General features: G+C 35.3%; 1 non-coding gene and 1 pseudogene across 1 annotated transcript; one reads left to right on the top strand and one right to left on the bottom strand.

The window, feature by feature from the left end:
- Positions 1 to 389: 389 nt before the first annotated feature.
- LOC147790221 (uncharacterized) lies at positions 390 to 1,034 on the bottom strand (annotated as a pseudogene).
- Positions 1,035 to 2,016: 982 nt separating this feature from the next.
- LOC147790220 (small nucleolar RNA R71) lies at positions 2,017 to 2,122 on the top strand. The gene has a single exon (XR_015423061.1). It is a non-coding gene; the product is annotated as a small nucleolar RNA R71 (small nucleolar RNA).
- Positions 2,123 to 20,362: the final 18,240 nt, after the last annotated feature.

Here is a 20,362-nt window from a genome sequence, read left to right as displayed (position 1 = left end):
AATCTCCTTTCTAACAACCTCCTTCATCATGGGATTTAATCGTCTTTGTTGCTCAATGGACTTAACTTTTCCTTCCTTCAATTGTATTTTGTGCATGCATAGTGAAGGGCTAATTCCTTTTATATCCGCCAATGTCCAACCTATCGCCCCCTTGTGCTTCTTCAATGTTTCTAGGAGCATATCCTCTTGAGTCGAGGATAGTGTCGCTGAGATGATGATGGGTAGTGTCTTCTTGTCACCTAAATAAGCATACTTAAGGTTAGGTGGTAGTGGTTTCAAGTCCAGCTGCGGCGCTTCCTCAATAGATGGTCTCATCAGTGAATTCTTTCTTCCCTCACATTCTAGTGACTCAAAAGCTGTGCTAAATTCACCTAAATCTGGTAACGGTTCTATTCTGTAATTTCAGCTGTTGTCTTCTTCCTGCCCGCTTTCCCATCATCCCATTCCTCGGTCGCTGGTTGTTCTGTCAATTCATACACTGCTGAGCATTCTTCTGTCACTACTGGATATTTCATGCTGTCATTGATGTTAAATTCAACTTTTTGGTCACCCATTCTTAATGTGATGGTTCCTTTGTAGACATCGACTAATGTTCTTCCGGTCTTTAAAAATGGTCTCCCTAAAATAATTGGAACATCATGATAGGCTTCATCATCTAAAATGATAAAATCTGCAGGAAATATGAATTTGTCAACTTGAATTAAGATGTTCTCAATCTTTCCTTCGGGATAAGTGAAAGATCGATCTGCTAGTTGAAGAGTGACTGTAGTTGGTCTAGCTTCACCAATACTTAACTTTTTGTAAATAGACAGCGGCATTAGATTAATGCTTGATCACAAATCACATAATGCTCGACCTAGCTTCTTCCCTCCTATTGATATTGGAATTGTGAATGAACCGGGGTCTTTCTTCTTTAGCGGGATCTTGTTTTTCAATATTGCACTACACTCTTCATTCAATGGTACCACCTTGAATTCTTCAAACTTTCTTCTATTGGTGAGCACATCCTTCAAGAATTTCACATAATTTGGCATTTGCTTCAAAGCTTCAACTAATGGTATATTTATGTGAATTTCCTTAAATATGTCCATGAACTTCTCAAAGTTGGCTTCTTCCTTCTTTTTTCTTTATTCTTTGTGGAAAAGGAGGTGTTGGTGTGTATATTTTGCTTTCTTGTCCACTGCTGACTGATGTCTGTGTTTTAGGAGGCTTCACAACGGGTGGAGTAGAGGCTTACTAAGAGGTCTATTTCGTAACTCATTTGCTAATTGACCTACTTGAACTTCCAAATTTCGCAATGATGTTTGTTGACTTTGTATTGCAGCATCATTTTTAGCCATATATTCCTTTATTAGGCTCTAAAGCGATATTCCCAGTATGTGTTGAGCTTGGCTAGTTCCTTCCCCTTGGGTGGTGGTGGCTTGTTGAGAACCATATGTCAATTGATTTTGTAATCCAAAACCCGGAGGGTAATTTGCTTTAAGGGGCATTTATTGGTTGTACGAGCCTTGTCCCTTCCATGAGAAATTTGGATGATTTCTCCACCCCGGATTATAAGTATTTGAGAAGGGGTTATTTTTTGGGTTGCCTTGACTAACTTGATTCCCGACATAGAAAATTGAGGTCAGATTGCTTGAACATTGATCAAAGGTGTGTTCCTCTCCACAACATACACAAGATTCGGCTGCTGTCTGGTTAATTACAGCAGCTGTATGGACTGATGCTTTGATCATGGAGTCTTGCCCCAACGCTAGATTTTGTAAAATATTAGTCACCGAAGCTAGTTGAGCATTGATAGAGGACAAAGCATCAACTTCAAGTACTCCTTGAGTCTTCCTTCCTGGGTTGCTTCTCACATCGGCCCATTGACAATTGTTAGATGCTATTCTCTCTAAAATCTCATATGCTTCATTGTATGTCTTTGACAAAATAGCTCCATTGGCGGAAGCATCAACTACTTGTTTAGTAGCAATATTTAATCCATTGTAGAAAGTCTTCATTTGTATACAATGAGGTAGTCCATGGTGAGGACACTTTCTAAGCATCTCCTTAAATCTCTCCTAAGCTTCACTTAGTGTCTCATCTTCAAACTATTGAAAAGCAACAATCTCATTTCTGAACCGTGCATTTCTCGTGGGTGGGAAATACTTGATAAAAAATTTCTCTTCTAGACTATTCCACGAATCAATTGTTCCTGGTGCTAAGGTATTCAACCATGATTTAGCACCATCCCTCAATTAATATGGGAATAAGCTCAGTCTAATCACATCTTTATCCACTCCTTGAAATCGAAATGAGTCACTAACTCCCAAAAATGACTTTAGGTGTAGGTGAGGATCTTCCGACGGTAGTCCATGAAATTGCCCAATGGTTTGCAGCATTTAAAACATCACAGGTTTTAGCTCAAACGTGGTTGCTTGTATTTCGGGTATAATGATGCACGGATTTAGCTCTTCCACAGCTGGGTGTGCATATGCTCGGATCGCTCTTTCTCTGTCATCTGCTAAATGAATGGCATTGGCAGTAATTCTCTCTTGATTAGCCATCATCACTGGATTTTCAAACTCCCGATTTAGTTGGGCCATTTGCTGTATATTCTGTTTTGTCATTTCCTTTTTCTCCCTCAACCTTCGTCTAAATATTCTCTCTATTTCAGGATCCAAAATAAATTCCAAACCCGTAGGTGGGTTCATACACAGAATTTTGCAGCAGTAAACTCAATTCTTCAGCAGTAGGAACACTCAGCTTACTATGACTTCTTGTTGGCTCCCGCTCACAAAAATCTACAACAAGTAAAATAACCAAATTAGGTTCTCCGGCAACGGCGCCAAAAACTTGATTGCTTGTGGATGTATATAATAAAATGATGTAAAATTCACAAGAATAAGTGCAAGTATACACTATCACAAGTAGCAAGTAATAAGTAAATTATCGATTCCACAGGGAACCAATCTTTTTGGTTAATTTTATCGCTGGAAACTAAGTGAGTCTTTGGGTAACATTCAAATGGGTGTTGGAGATTTTATCTATTTAAACAAAACTAAAACAGAGTGTCACTGCTGTCGAAAAACAGAAAATGATGAGAAAATCAACTATAATGAGGAAGGTTCGGCTAAGAGAGATTAAATAGATAAGTTGTTGAGTTTTGTGGTAGATTTTAGTTCCTTTTAATAGATTCTCAAGCCCACTTCCGAGGGTCATGAATGGTGATTATTTCCATAATCGTTGTAATTTCTATTAACAAGGCTCTAGGAGAAGAATTATTCCTAACCCTTCTATTACCCTTCAAGTCTCCTTGCTACGGAACTAGAGTATTAAAGAGGATTTCATTGCTCCCTCTCTTCTCCCGAATAAGAGAACAACTATGTATGTAAAGTAGCTAATTAAACATACATGTAAATCTTTAACAACAACTCTTTAATAAACTAAAATCATATCGTCAACATACTTAAACTATATAAAACTCTCTCGCCTCCTCTATTAAGTTTAGCTTTCCATACAAACTGAAATAAACGAAGAAATCCGCATCATCATCATGTAAAATTGATGGAATAAGGAAAGATAATAAGGAAATAGAGAGTTATCCTGGTTTGTTGTCGTTCGTCAATGGAAGTTCCCTTCTCTTGAGCTCTCACGTCCACCTCTTTGCCCTAATCAATCCTTGTTGGTCTCCTTTTCCTTCTGCTGTCAACAGCTGCTGGATTTGGGTTTTCTTCTTCTTCTCTGGTTTCACAGCAGTTCACTGCAGCACAAGCTGCTGCTGTGTAATTCGATTTTCTCCCCAAAATGTGGCTCTTTAGGGCTGAAAAGAAATAAGTAGTACACAAAGGATGTTCCTCATTGGGTAGTCAATGACCCACTTGGACTGCTAACGTGGATTTATCATTTCCATGTCATCCCCCATTTGTTTCCAAATTCGCTACTCCCACATGGTTTAGCATAAATGTCTGAAATTTTACCACATAACTCAATTAAATATACAATTAAGATCGATTTATGCCAAATCAAATTTTTTTTACGTTGGACCGCAATAAACGATTTCATGCTCACAAAGTAGAATAAATGTGGTTATAAATGAGAAAATGGTGAATAAGAGTGCAATATTAACTCCAAAAAGACTTGATATGACTCTACTTTTAGATAGTTATCACTTTGTCCTCATTCACATGCATCCTAGGAAAATTTCTAAAAGGTCTCCCAACATATAATTGCTCCAAGTAAAGCATGCTTAACCATGTGGTCCTATGATTGAGCTACCATAAAGGAAGCTGCTCCTTGGTTGTATAGGTAGTGACTTTCAAGTCTTTTAAACATATCTTAGTCATCTTATCCTCACGGTCGCTCTTATAAGGATGTGATCTTAGGTGATTCATGTACCCATAATTTACTCAGAAGTCACACTTATTCACATAGTATTGTTTTTTCATAAATTACTTTTTCAACAAAATTTAATAAATTCAAAGTAAAAAAGAATAAAAAAAGTAAAATAATATAAAATTTGAGATAAATTGACAAGAATATTACTTTAAAATCTTTTTTAATTATTATATGGATAAATATATTTTTGTTCTACTAATTGTAATATTATATATATTACATAAATTTAGTAGTTACTCAATTGATCTTTTGTTGAGCTTTTTTTTTTAATCAAACTAATGTGTTTTTCTTGACAAACAAAATGTTAGTTAATATGTAAGGAACGTTGGAAAGAGAATAATAAAATTTAACAAATGTGAAATAGAAGTTTTAGTCGTAAAAAGTATACCTAGTTGAAGAACAATCATTCCATTTTGAGTACAAATCTACTAATTTTGCTATGGCATAGCAATATAGCATAACGTGAGACATCCGATCCCCTCAAAAACTTTTTTTCAGAACATGCCCACTAGTAGATTCATTGACAAAGAGGGGCTCTGTGGTGGACCTCTTGACAACTGCAATGGAGATTCATCGTCTACATCTTTTAAGGTAGGTGGAGTTTCTATCGTTCTAATTATGATCATCTTATATTGCATGAGACATCCATTCGAAATGGAGCAAAATAAGGAAAGAAAGTCTATGGATTTGGATGTCTATTTCCCACCTAAGGAAAGAATTTCTTCCCAAGATCTAATTGAGGCCACTATTACTTTTCACGAGATATGTGCTTATGGCGGGACTGTATACAAGGCAGTGATGCATTTTGAACAGGCCATTACTGTCAAGAAGTTAACATCAAACAGGGAAGGGAGTAACATCGATAATAGGAAAGAACCTGTAAAGTATTTTCAGAGTTTGTAGTATATGAGGTAATGGTTATGTTACCCAACTATTGCTTAGATTTTGCAATTGTTCTAGGATTCAATAAAGTATTCTCTGTATAGTTTTTGAAAGGAGCTATATTGTTCTTGATTTTCATTCTTGTAAGTTTCTAAGGTTCATAATTTCTTGAGGCATAAGTTATAACATGCATTCGTAAACATATGAATACATCGTAGTAACAAACATGGGTTGTTCTAGAAGGTCATACATTCATAATGAATTCCTTAGAGAATTCTAGAAGGGTCTTGACTTTTGTGTCTTGAGGTGTTTCCTTTGTTGGGATCAATACCAGTTGATAGCTCTGATACCAGTTGTTAGGATCGCACAACAACGCACACGCTCGATCTAGATGAACACAAAGAATGGGATAGAGAATTGTGCAAGGAGAACTCTGTCTAAAAGAATTTTTTTTTTATTGATGACTTAAGGTATATACAACAAGAGAGAGTACAGAGTACATCTTCAAAACTCTATCGGACGGGATATATATATGGTTTAGTTTACTATATATAGCTTTACCAGATTTAGCCATCTACTATATATAGCTATTTACCATATATAGCTTTACCGGATATAACTTTACCATATATAGCTTTACCAAATATAGCTTGACCGGATATAACCGTTGACCAAGCTATAAATAAGGAGTAGACTCCATAACCTAACATTCTTTAGGTGTTTCTTTGGTCCTAACTTGCTTTAGGTTCCAAGCTTGCTCTAATCAACTTGAACCATTGAACATAACTCCTTGTTCTTACCAATATGCCTTAAAAGAAGTAGCAAGTCATTTGGAGCACATATAGACCTTGAATTTAAATAAGTAGTCCTAGGGGCATTTTGGTCATTTTATCTCTAATTCATGGTTTTGCTAATCAACGTGTTCCAATAACTTTCAAACATCATCACATCTTCAGACATCACACAATAAGGTCTACCACATAATTTAATAGCATTTGGAGGTCTTTTAGGTCATGAACCATAGTTAGATATCCTTAGGGGTAATATAGTTTTGCACCATTTCTTTGTTTACCTACTTATCCCTCCTTATCCTTAGGGGTAATAATACGACAGTTTCTCATTAGTGGAAGCATTTGCGGGTCAAACTAAACTGAGTTTATTATGCGAGTGTCGCCCATCGGACCACTTGAGAGTCGTAATAAACAAATTCCATTATGCGATTGATGTAAGACCGTGACACTAATCATGTCAATTTGAACAAGCTTATAAAATGAATTATTTTGATTGGGTGGCTATAAATTCAATTGACAATTCCATAGTAAATAGATTAGCAAATAAAAATAATGATATTCTTCGAGACTGTGCCAACATTGAAATCGGACCCATTTTCATCGAAATAATATAGACAAGTAACGTAACATTAAAAGCTAATGAGATGTTTAAATTTTATAACTAATAAAAAAAGAAAGAAAGTTAATTTGGTTTTGTATTCTTTTCATATTTGAGTTTGATTTATGTTCGAAAAAATGATGGGAGATTTCGATAAATGAGGCCAAATAATTCCGATCAAAGTGGAAAAGATTAATAAATAAGTATTTTATGCATTGAAATACCTTAACAAATCTTAATAATATAATTCATTAAAACTTATACACCGTATCAAATTTATATCGATTTATTATAATATCATAATCAAAACCCTCCAATTCATGGATATATCGATTTTTTATATTCATTTAGCCGGCCATGTGTAGCAAATATCATACAATTTAGTTTTATAGTTGAACATACAAATACCATGTTCAACCACTAACCACAAACATAGAGTATCGTTGCATTTGGTTCTATCTCTATCATCCTTGTATATATCAAAGTAATGCGACCAGCCAGACCACTGGAAGGTGCAATGAAACTGTGTTGAGCCCCAAAAGTTTGGTCGAAAACTAAAAGTGTAACCGCTCAAAGGTGGGAGATGATGGACTCCCAAGTCATCATCACCAGATTTGCAGTGAATAGTGAGCTGATCATGACTTCTTAGAACATTTGTTATGTTTACTGTAATCGGTGGGTTTCGAAAGATTTTTCAATCGATGTTAGTAAATAGGGTAGCAAAGAACAATGACAATAGGAGAGACCGTGAAAGTGTTGAAAATGAATTCATTTTGTAAATATGAGAATATTTGTGCTGGATTTGTTCCACTTTTATATGAGTAAAATTAGGTTCCATTGTCAATTACACTCACTAAAACTAAAGAAACATATTATTGTTATATTTGAATGGGTAACCACCACCATGTTAAGCTTGTATATTTTATTATTTATTATTAGTAATATTTTAGAAAACCACCAATGGGAGCTATTGTTAACCATCTGTTGTTAGTAGTAACACCGGTTCTAAAGTGTAATGCAATGGTCCTTTAAATTTAAAGTTGATGAACAAGGATGACATTTCAATATTTTATATTCTTGTTGTGAATGAAGGCAATTATGGACATGTTTGGTAACGAGTTCTCCTTCATTGTTTACAATAAAAATAGAACCATGTTTGATAACGGGTTTTTTAATTGAAAAATTTACATTTGAAACTCGTTAGGGGTCTTATGGAAACTCAACCAGAGTAAGTAATCAATTCATGGGTGTTTAAAAAACTCAATTAATTTAATATCCTTGTAACCTTATACTCAATGACTTTTACTGACAGTTAAGTAAATAAATGAAAAGAAATGATTGAAGAACTCTTTCACCTTATAGGCTGTATGAGAAGAAGAAGAAACCGTCACCCTTTCTTTGACTGATTGAACTAAACTCGGCTCGGTTGGAACTATTCTGGATCTGATCCTTTCTTTCCCTGAAAAGACAGTAAACGAAGAACTACTCAACCTGAACCTAATTTAACTCATGAACCTTTGACTGATTTCACTCTTTTACTTACATGTGCTGGATGTACTCTTTTACTTACATGTGCTGGATGAGAAGCTATAATCTCTTAAAATAATTTTTTGAAGTATTTAGAGGGTGATTTTTCAAAATATATATTTAGATTGAATTAAAAAAATGTAATTCAATGTTTTAAAATAAATAAATAGATTTTTTTAATAAATTAACATTTTATTTCTATTGAAAATAAATTAAACAAATGACCCGGCCATACCCAACCTAACACAAATATTCATTGGTGTGGGTTGATTCCATTATTTAAAAAGGGTTACTTAGCTTAGAAAATTTACAATCAAATAATGGAACTGGATCTAAAAAATGTCTCAACAAAACCTAATGCAACTCATGAACACTCCATAGTGTGCAATTACGATATCATACTATGAGAGTTACACTCATCACAATAATGTCAAAAAATATTTACCTCGATTAAGTGTTTTTCACTGTGTTGTTCTTATTAAGATTTCAACTTTAAGCAGAGAATGACGATGATTCGATACATTTAGCAGAAGACATTGGGGATACTCTAATCCTCAGCGTGGATAGTCCGATTGAATCTCTGATTTTGGATTCAGGTGCATCTTTTCATTCGTCTCAAAATAAAGAGTTGTTTCGAAATTTCAAGTCTAGAAGTTTCGAGATGTGTATCTTGCCAACAACAAAGATTTGAAGATCAAAGTAAAAGGGGATGTCTGCATAAAAACTCCGGCAGAAAATTAGTGGACATTAAAGGATGCTAGATATATTCCTAGTCTCAAGAAGAACCTGATCTCTATTGGTCAGTTGGATAACACAGGTTATGCAACAAAGTTTTGTAAGAGTTCGTGGAATATTGTGAAGGGTGCTATGGTGGTAGCACGTGGCACAAAATCTGTAACTTTATACATCATTGCAGGGTATATGAACGGAGCTGCTGTTGCTGAAGTGTTTCAAATTGAAGTATATGGCACAATAGACTTGGACATATGAGCGTCAAAGGAATGAAGATGCCGGAAGGAGTTTTTGGAAGGTCTGAAATATGTTGATATGAGACCTTGTGAGAACTGCGTTATAAGGAAACAGAAACGAGTTAGCTTCACAAAGACTGCAAGAGAATTGAAGAAAAGCACCGGGACAATGAATCTAGTGGGAGTTGAGGTTGTGTTGCAGAACAATTCACAGAGTGATGTTGTAGCAGATACTCGAGAAACTCCTAAGACTGTTGCTGAGAAACTAGAGGTGAAGCAAGTGGGAGTTGAGGTTGAGTTGCTGAAAGATTCACATAGTGATATTGTAGCGGATACTCAAGAAACTTCTAAGGAACCAATTGTGAAATTATTCAAAATACAATTCGTAATGTACATACAAATAATTAGATGAAAATGGAAATCCATATTCATCCATAATGTGATGGAAATTGAAAAATTGAAAATAATAAAAGTTGGAAAAATGAAAATAATAAAAAAAAAAAGATAGAAGATAAACAAACATGATGAGATATGTGAGGAAATTGATAGTGTTAATATTAACACATGCGGAAGCAATTTGGATCTTAGGCACTTTTAGAACATCAATTATAGTAAATAACTAGCATGTTCATAAGTATTAAAACTTAATGAATTTGAATACTAACCTTTTATAGTTCAAACTTCTTTTTCCTCACGAACCGGTTTCGAACCACCATTAGTGTCTTCTCCACTATCCTCCGACCTTAGAACGGGATTGTGGAATCCGGTGAGTGACTAAACTTGGGAGGGATTTTGTATATATGAAGAGAGTGTTTGTGAGAGGTTCTTCTCAAGGTTTTTCACCTAGAAGAAGAAGACCTTCCATGTACCATGATCACTCAATTTAAAGAGTCATGTTTGCATGTTCATGCAAATTTGAGATCACCAAATTTTGACACTTAAAATTCCACTCAAATGTTTGGGATTATGTGGCAAGTATGCATGTTTGAGTTAACCAAATTTTGACACTCAAAATTCCACTCAAACTTGTGGGGTTTATTTGGCAAGCATGCAAGTTTGGTTAAACCAAAATTTTGACACCTCAAAATTCCACTAACATGTATTTTTCCATTAAATGAAGTCAACATTTTGACTTTCTTCATTTAAATTCAACAATTAATTTGAATAAAAAATTTCAAATTAAAGTAACATTAAATGATTAATTACACTATTTAATTAATATTTAATATTAATTCAAATGCCAATCCCAGTCAATTCCGACACATAATTGATTAAGATATTTAAATCTTATTTAAATATCTCAGATTCTCTTCTTTTGTTTAATTCGTAAATAAAACAAAAATGCGGTTAAATATATCATATATATGTAGCGCATATTCCCTAATTTGAATTCGAACACTTCGAACTCACTCATCACACTGTTCTATGGTTTAGATCGATATGAGCTAGCAGAGGGACCTAATGGACCTGTAGATCATGGGCTCCAACGATCCAAGATTAACCGGCTAAACTCATTAACCTTGTTAACCAACATTCGTTAACTACTAGGACACTCCACTATAGCCTAGTAGTTGCACTCCCCTCACTCTAGATATATTTCTGTCCATTTGATATAACCATGATTAGTAAGTCGATCCTTCACAGGTTGTTCGTAACTAGAGCTGGGTCAATTTACCGTTTTACCCCTAAAGTTACTTCTTGTTTCTTATGTCTCACTGATCCTCTAATGAACAATTGGTTTGTGGTCCAACCAGTAAACCGAATCCCTCTCAGGCCAATGAGAGGGTGGGGCCCCTTGTTCAAGACCTGGAATTAGTGCTTAAGGGAACTACCTTTCTTCTATCCCTAAAAGTGGGTAGGAGTGAATTCCATATTGCACTCCACGTCCCCAGCCATTCACCCAGTCTTACCCCTGAAATGGGAGGCTTATTGAGTCGGCGAACTAGAGCCACTCTCACCCGTGCAAATCTAAGGATAATTTCAAATAAACACGAGTACATGGTTAGCTCAGGATTAAAATGGAGTTACCTAGGTTATCGAATGAAAAGAAAATCAGTCTCAACAATAAACGACATTATAAAGTGAGAGTGGTGGTGGTTGAGAATCCAAGAATGGATCATTTAGATCATAAATCGTGTCTTCCTCTTCTTCTTATACAATAGAAGGAGAAGATGTCGAACCGACTGATGTGGCCTCTTGAAGAAACTTTTGAAAATCAGCTTCTGAAGTTGTCTGGGCTAATGCAACAAGTAGCTTCGACTTTGAATTAAGGAATTCGGAGGTCCTATTCTTGGATAAATCCTAAAGGTGGCAATTCTATGATTGCCAGACCTTTACGGCTTTGATATCTGCGTGGGTATAAGTATATTTATCCCACCATTTGATTTTAATAGTTTTGAAGACCTGTTTTATTTGGTCTTCCGCTTCTTTTATTTGAAAATTCTAAGTTAAAATCCAAGAAATTTGAAAGTATACGCAAAAGCGCATGGTTAATGGAAATGGGGTTTTGAATATATTTTTTATAAAGTAGTGGAAGGATTCCTGTATTGGAACCGGAATATATCTTTGGGTGATCCAAAGATTTTCCACCATTTGATGAACCAAAATGGATAATGAATTTTATAAGCATTCTGGCAAAATTGGATAAACCATGAGTGCTCATAATTTTGATACCAAATGACATTGAACCATGCCATCTGATAGTCTCTGTATGAGTAGGAGTGAGAAACAAACGGTTTTGAAAAAGTCTTTCCCGTGTATGGATCTTGATTCCAGTACGTCGGATTCATGACTTTGAAAATTTTTAACTTTGAGTACGAGATTTTTGAAGGATCATCGCGACTCGGAAGATGAGTAATTTCGATGGATTTTGTGTCGACTAAAATGAATTCATAAAACCATCTGGTCTTATGAAGATCTTCCAGGCTATAGAAGAATCTCGATGGATAGGCTTTCTTGACGACCTCGCTGATTTTTGGGTCGTCGTATTCTGGTTCTACCAGGGCTTCTAGTATAGACACAGTTTTTTGAAAATAGGTCATGATTTCAAGAACTGGAGAAAATCGAACGGGAACAACCACGTCTGAGTAGGTTGAGAGGACAGAAGGTCCCTTTGAAGTGGAAGAGACAGTAGGTCTCGATGGAGTAGCGGCAGATGGCCGTGTTGAAGAGGCAGAAGGCCTCGTCGGAGTGATAACCTCCGCTTGTTTTTTAGAAAGCTTTGCTCTAGACCTGGTCACCAATGTGAAACCAGCATCCATTGCGTAGCTATCGGACGTCATTGGAGTAGGTGTGTTTGAAGAAGCAATGGGCTTCTTCCCTTTTTCTGTTGCTTTCTTACCGGTCATCACTGGGAGAAGGAGGTTGGCTAGGGAGAGTTTTTCTTCGAGAGTAAGAACTCTCTTGAGAGGTAATCTGCCAAGGGGTTTTCGACCCCTTTTATAAGCAAAATTTTGAAGTTGAAGCAAGATAAAATGGCTTGCCATCTAGCAAAATTTTGTTTAGACACAAGATTCTTGACATCTTTTTCTAAAACAAATTTAGATGCCCTTGAATCTGTTTTGATAACAAAGCTTTTGTTAATTAAATCGCTTTGAAATTTTTGTACACAAAGTACTATTGAAAGTATTTCTTTCTTCACTGTTGAGTAATTTTTTTGAGTAGAATTCCATATTCCCGACTGGAAATGGACAATGGATTCTTTCTTGTCAAGAGAGTGTTTCAGGATTCCTCCATATCCAATATCGGATGCGTCGGTCTCCACTATTAAACTAGCACTTAGGTTTATCAGCGATAAACACGGAATTGACTTGACAAGGGATTTGATTTTTTGGACTGTTTGTGTGTGTTCTTCAGTCCAGGGCTTTGGATTCTTTTTGAACTTTTCAAAAAGTGGCTTGCAAATGGGTCTGATATTTTGAACGAAAAAAGACACATAATTGAGACATCCCAAAAATCTTTGTAGTTGGGTTTTATCCGTAATTTGGTTCGAAAAGTTTGAGGCAAACTCAATGGATCTTTGAATGGGTTTAATGAGACCCAAATGAATTTCAAATCCAAGAAAACGGATCTTTGTTTGAAAAAGTTTATTTATGGTTCAGACACAACTAAACCACTTCTTTTGACTGTCGTAAAAAATGTTCGAAGATGCTTGAAATGTTGATGGATGTTTTGAGAAAAAATAAGAACATCGTCAACATAAACAATTGAAAAGGATTGAAAATATCATTCACAATCTTTTGAAATTCGGATGGAGCGTTTGTTAGCCCAAATGGCATAACGTTCCATTCGTATTGTTCGAAAGGGACATTGAAAGCCGTTTTGTACTTGTCTTTTTCGGAAATCTTGATTTGCCAAAATTCGGATTTCATATCAAATTTTGAAAATACTTTAGCATTTGAAACTCTTTGCATTAAATCTAATTTATTTGGAATTGGATATCTAATCTATTCCAAAACCTTATTTAAGGGTTTGTAGTTTATTACCAGTTGTGAGACTCCACGTTCCTTCTCTGCCTGGTTGTTGACGTAAAAAGCCATACATGACCAGGGCTCTTTGACGGACTAATAAGACCCTTCTGCAAAAGATCATTGGTTTCAGCTCGGCAGAATGTTAGTAATTCCTTATTTATTTGAATAGGAGTGGCCTTCGTAGGAATATTTTTCTCCTCGATGTTTTTGACATAAGGAAGATTAACTATGTGTTGCTTCCTATTCTAAAAGGCATTAGGGATATTTGAACAAATCTCCCTTTCTATTTGAGTTTGTAAAGTTTTGATTTTAGACTTGACGGTCTTACTTTGAATCTGTTCTTCTATTCTTTTTGAATGAAATTTCTTCTTTAAAAAAAGAAATTTGTTTTTCTTTATAATTTAATACATTTATTGATTGAATAATTGTATTCTTTCACTACTCCATAGAGGAGAAAGGAAATTAAATTTTATCTTCTTAGGGCTTTTGACTCTAACCACTTTTCAGTTATTTTAAAAGGGTATAATAGAGTAATTAAAGGAGTACTTAGGATTAGTTCTTGTCCTAAGTCCTTTACTAAAAGAACGAAATTTACGAAGCAAATTCCGTCATTACAAACATGGACTTTAGATAATTTGTAATTAATTTTGAGTCTATTGTTATTTGAACCTCTAAGGCACTCAGTAGTTTTTTCAAAATACTTTGTAGGTATTAGGCCTTTCTCAATGCAATTTTTATCGGCTCCAGTATCAATGAGAACCTTTAGTGTGATTTTGAAATCATAAATTTTTAAGGTAACGAGAGCATACCATTTTTGATATTGAGAAATGGTGATGGCTCCAACGAAGGAACTTTGAAAGTCATCCTCGTCCAGGTTTGGTTGCGCCGTTTCCTTTCGTTCGGGCAGCCGTTCCTGAAGATTGAGAACTTCTTGGCAAAGCATATAGGATTCTGACCTAGTTTCAGATCTTAATGCCTGTACTTCTTGTTTGAGATTATTAATCTCTCTTTGTAGGTCTTGAGTAGTGAGTTCTCTTGATTTTTCAAACCTTTGGAGAACTGATTGAAGTCTGTAGGGATTTTTTTCTTCCCTTTCAGGTGGCTTAGAGATTGTCATGGCATCTCCGAGTCGTTGAGCGATTTTCTATTGAATTTCTATTTCTTGAACTTTTTCTACTACTTCGAGTAGAATTTCTTGATCCAGGCAATTATGCATCCTTCGCACGTCCTCTTTCCTTCTTGTCCTGATTCATATTCTATGCTAGAATATGAATCGGATTCTTCTTGGAGTTCGAGGATTTCTCCTTCACTTGATTGTTCTGAGTCGGTTAGAGCTAGTCGTAGTAGCTGATTTTTCAGCTCTTGATCTATATACAACTCATTTATCTTTCCTCTTATCGGACACTCGTTACCAAAGTGTCCTTCTTCTCGACATTTGAAGCAAGTTTGCTTTTTCTTTCCTCTATGGGTTTTTGTAGGAGTATACTTTCTTCTTGAATATGTTGGCTTTTGAGATTGTACTGGTTTGTTAAGATACTTTTCTCTGGGCCTGTACGAATTATAAGGCTTTGGATGCGTCTTAACCTTCTTCTTTTTGGAGGTTGAGGGGGCCTCTATCTCCTTGCATCCATATTGATCGCAAAATCTTCCAAGCTCTTTTCTATTTGATATCGAAGAAAGCTTGTTTTGAATCTTTGACTCATTGCAAAGTCTGAGTCCTTCTTCTATGATGAAGGATGTTATTGACCCGTATGACAAAGTATGCCACGGAATTGTTCCATTATACTTTGTCTTAAGACCGTCTTTGATCCTTCTTTAGAAGTGTTTTGGTAGTCCATTGACAAAATTCTCTTTCCAGAATTCCAACGAACTGTCTGTTCTAATAAGAACATTGCAGAAATACATGTCTTTGTACCACCTGAAATCTCCTAAGGTGGGACACTTCAGGTTAACGAGTATTTCGGCAGATCTTTCCTGGTATTTCAAGGGGTCGCCAACGAAGAATTCTATAAGGGTATAAATGAGGGTGTTGACAGCATCCTCTACCCTTTCATGTTGTACTTCGATCCTAGTTGTTGGACCTTCCTCTTTGATGATTTGAGTAGTTGGCCTAATTATATAGTGGCTTAATATCTGTTGGCGAGTTGCTTCATCGAGATATTTGTCCCACTAGTCCTTGAGTTGCCTAGTAAATCCGGTCACTAAAACTTGAGCTATTTGATGGTCGGATTTATGGCCCTGTAATTTATACGCGCCTGCGGCCATCATCATTTCATTGACAATATTCATTATTAGATAGTCGGACAATCCATCGATATTCTATTCATAGATTGCTAGACCATCGTAATGAGCTTGAGTTTGTAGAGTCTTTTCTTCGAATTGAATATCCAGAAAAGACGGTTGAGGATACAAGTTTTTCTAATTACTGGTATTATTTTGACTTCTTCCGGAGATTCTTTCAATTCGATTGTAGAGAGGCTATTCTACCTCATCTAAAATCTCGTCTTCGAATTCTTGAATTTCGTCGTCATTGTTAACGACATTGACAGATGAATCCTGATGTGTTATCCCAGGATTTAGGATTCTATCCAACTTTTCTTCTATTTTGGCCATCGTGTCCTCTTCTTTTGAAATCCTCTTTGTAAATACGTCGAGGTTTGACGGTCTGAGTATTGGGATTGACTCATCGACTTTCGTTACAGAGCTGCCTGCTTGTTCTTGCAGAGTACCATAATTTTTTGAGATTTTTCCCTCGATACTCTCAAGCTGGGTGGAGATCGTGGATAAAATCTTATTTGAATAATTATTTTGATGCTTGATATTCTTGATGTCCTTTAGGGTCGGATTACCCTTTTCTAGTTCTTCTGGGATAGTTTTGAAAGGACTAGCTTTGACCTTTTCTCCGTAATAATTGTCAAATTCGACTTCTTCCAACGGAGGATGTTTTGAATATACTTCGCCTCTTCTGGTAGTCTTCCAGCTTCTTTGAGTCGAAGTGCATATTTGCAAAATATTTTCTTCAAACCATTCGAAGAATGATATGTTTTCTTCTATGGTTTCCATATGAGAATACCATTGAGCTCTTAATTCACTTCGCTCAACTTCTTTGTAGGTTTGGAAGAAAGCTTTTCTCTTTAAGAGTTGGCAGCTGACATAAAATCTGCCTTCAATAATTCTTTGTCTATCTTGAAAACAGCCGTAATGACATTTAGCTGACTTTCATAGACGGATTGAGTATCCATATCCGTATGGGTTGGAGATCTTGAGCCATCTTCATAGTGGACTGATGCTCTTTTTTTTATCATAATTGACCTCTTTTACCTTTAAGGGGTCATACATTGATCTTTAAACTCCCGACGTACTTGGTGTAGAACTCAGAATTCTTTTACTTTTGATTCTGACGAGAGTTCTTTGCTGAATTTTATTTCAACGCTTCCATCGTCATGTTCGATGATTTGTAATGGGTTTTAAGATTTCTTTTTCCTCGAAAGATTAGCATCTTCTATTTTCCAGAGAGTATTTCTGGTTATTTGATCCCAAGAAAGAGTTTTTGGAACAGCCACCGAGGACTTTCCAATATTTGCCTCTATGAGCATGTTTGATCCTTTTGGCGAGGATCTTAATGCTCTTGGAGAAATATTTGTATTCATGAGTTTATAATAAACCCTGAATATGACGACTAAAGAATGAGTTTCAGCCTTGATGTTCAAATTGTTTTATTGTAAGTCCAGCATGAGGGCTGATAATATGTGCGAGTCCTGGAGCGACAAAGTAAAATTTGGATAACAATTGAAATAGACTGGTCCATTCTCTAGATTGGATTGAACCATTCCCAATAAAGAATTTGAGAAATCTTCATGTCTCTTATCTCGTAAGGAGATAAGAACTGGGATATCTAACCCAAGTCTTAACAATGGTTTTACAGCGACTTGGACAAGACCGACGTGAAGATAGTTAAACTCTTCATGGTGTTGGAGTATAAGAGATTTTGAAAAAAGATTCAGAGATTCCCTAATTGCTATGAATTGGGTTGTTTTTCTCTGAGAATTTGATACATGATCTTTGAGTAAAATTGAAGGTTGAGATTTGGTAGATAGTTTTAGGATCTACCTTTGGAATAGTCCAATTTTGGAGTTGATCTTCGATCCTGGCAATTTGATATTCTTGATTGACAGTATTTGAGATTGTGAGATTTTCTCCCCTTCTATGTTCATTTGAACTTTCTTATTCATTGGTAGAACATTTGAAATGGTTTAATTTTCGGAGCTTTCTCAGAAATTCATAAGAAGATAGATAAGATAAGAGATAGAGTAGAATAATTTTTATCTAAATTCTTCAATTGATATTCAAGAGAGAGCTATCGGCCGATCGATGCTCTCCTTACATTGGTGAAGTCATTTTATAGACTTCGGATTTGAACGTAAATTTGAAAAACACCAACTAAGATATAAGATCAAATCTAACAGGAGAGGACCCCTACAAGATCTACTTTCCTAGAAGTATGAAAAGACAAAGCAAACTAATAATTTAAAAGACTAATAATTTACAAACACTGATAATTCACATGTGAGCCTTCACTGTGTGGCTGACAAGTTGTCAATCTTTGTTTTGTCTCTGATAAAGGTGTCAGGTTGTAGATAAGATTTTCTTCAGAATTTTTCATATGACTAAGCACCCAAGCTTGCCAACGGACTTACTGTGCTTCCCGCGTCTTACCACCTGGAACACAAGGGCTATTCGCTCAGCTATCACATACTCCAAATTCTTCTGAATCTCTCTTATCATCCTCCTGGTTTAAACTGTCGTTCTTAAAGATCGAGTAACTCCTCTTCCCTCACAAAAATTGAGAGGCTGGCTCGGATACCATTCCTACGCTTAATGACTTAAGCCCTAACAATTTACATGAGCTCTGTCATCCTAGCTTAATTTACATATTCAAAATACAATTCTTAATGTATATACAAATAATTAGATGAAAGTGGAAATCCATATTCATCAATAATGTGATCAAAATGGAAAAGGTGAAAATAATAAAAGTGGGAAAAGTGAAAATGATGAAGCAAAAGATAGAAGAAAAACAACCATGATGAGATATGTGAGGAAATATGTTTCATCTTGACATATTTGACCTACAATTTTTTTTTTTTTTTAATGTTGTAGCGGATACTCGATTCTAGGCATGAAAACTATATCTCGATAGACCAATGTAGTCTTTCCAACATGCTTTGTCCTCGTTCACATGCATCCTAGGAAAATTTCTAAAAGGTCTCCCAACATATAATTGCTCCGAGTAAAGCATGCCTAACGATGTGGTCCTATGATTGAGCTACCATAAAGGAAGGTGCTCCTTGGTTGTATAGGTAGTGACTTTCAAGTCTTTTAAACATTTCTTAGTCATCTTATTCTCACGGTCGCTCTTATAAGGATGTGATCTTAGGTGATTCTTATACCCATAATTTACTCAGAAGTCACACTTATTCACTTAGTATTGTTTTTTCATAAATTACTTTTTCAACCAAATTTAATAAATTCAAAGTAAAAAAGAAAAAAAAAGTAAAATAAAATGGAATTTGAGATAAATTGACAAGAATATTACTTTAACATCTTTTAATAATTTTAATTATTATATGGATAAATATATTTTTGTTCTAGTAATTGTAATATTATATATATTACATAAATTTAATAGTTACTCAATTGATTTTTATGTGAGCTTTTTTTTTTTTTAATCAAACTAATATATTTTGCTTGACAAACAAAATGTTAGTTAATATGTAAGGAACGTTGGAAAGAGAAAAATAAAATTTAACAAATGTGAAATAGAAGTTTTAGTCGTAAAAAAAGTATACCTAGTTGAAGAACAATCATTTTATTTTGAGTACAAATCTACTAATTTTGCTACGGCATAGTAATATAGCATAATGTGAGACATCCGATTCCTTCAAAAACTTTTTTTCAGAACATGCCCACTAGTAGATTCATTGACAAAGAGGGGCTCTGTGGTGGACCTCTTGACAACTGCAATGGAGATTCATCGTCTCCATCTTTTAAGGTAGGTGGAGTTTCTATCATTCTAATTATGATCATCTTATATTGCATGAGACATCCATTCCAAATGGAGCAAAACAAGGAAAGAATATCTACGGATTCGGATTTCTATTTCCCACCTAAGGAAAAAACTTTCTTCCCAAGATCTAATTGAGGTCACTATTACTTTTCACGAGATGTGTGCTTATGGCGGGACTGTATACAAGGCAGTGATGCATTCTGGATAGGCCATTACTGTCAAGAAGTTAACATCAAACAGGGAAGGGAGTAACATCGATAATAGGAAAGAACCTGTAAAGTATTTTAAGAGTTTGTAGTATATGAGGTAATGGTTATATTACCCAACTATTGCTTAGATTTTGCATTTGTTCTAGGATTCAATAAAGTATTCTCTGTATAGTTTTTGAAAGGAGCTATTTTGTTCTTGATTCTCAATCTTGTAAGTTTCTAAGGTTCATAATTCCTTGAGGCATAAGTTATAACATGCGTTCGTAAACATATGAATACATCGTAATAACAAATATGAGTTGTTCTAGACGGTCATACATTCATAATGAATTCCTTAGAGGATTCTAGAAGGGTCTTGACTTTTATGTCTTGAGGTGTTTCCTTTAGGTGTTTCTTTGGTCCTAACTTGCTTTAGGTTCCAAGCTTGCTCTAATCAACTTGAACCATTGAACATAACTCCTTGTCCTTACAAAT

Source organism: Cucurbita pepo, chromosome 11 (genome assembly GCF_057944985.1).
Source record: "Cucurbita pepo subsp. pepo isolate OVF chromosome 11, ASM5794498v1, whole genome shotgun sequence".
Classification (NCBI taxonomy): Eukaryota; Viridiplantae; Streptophyta; class Magnoliopsida; order Cucurbitales; family Cucurbitaceae; genus Cucurbita; species Cucurbita pepo.
The sequence above is the reverse complement of the archived record's forward strand: the minus strand, read 5'-3'. Positions and strand labels throughout refer to the sequence as shown.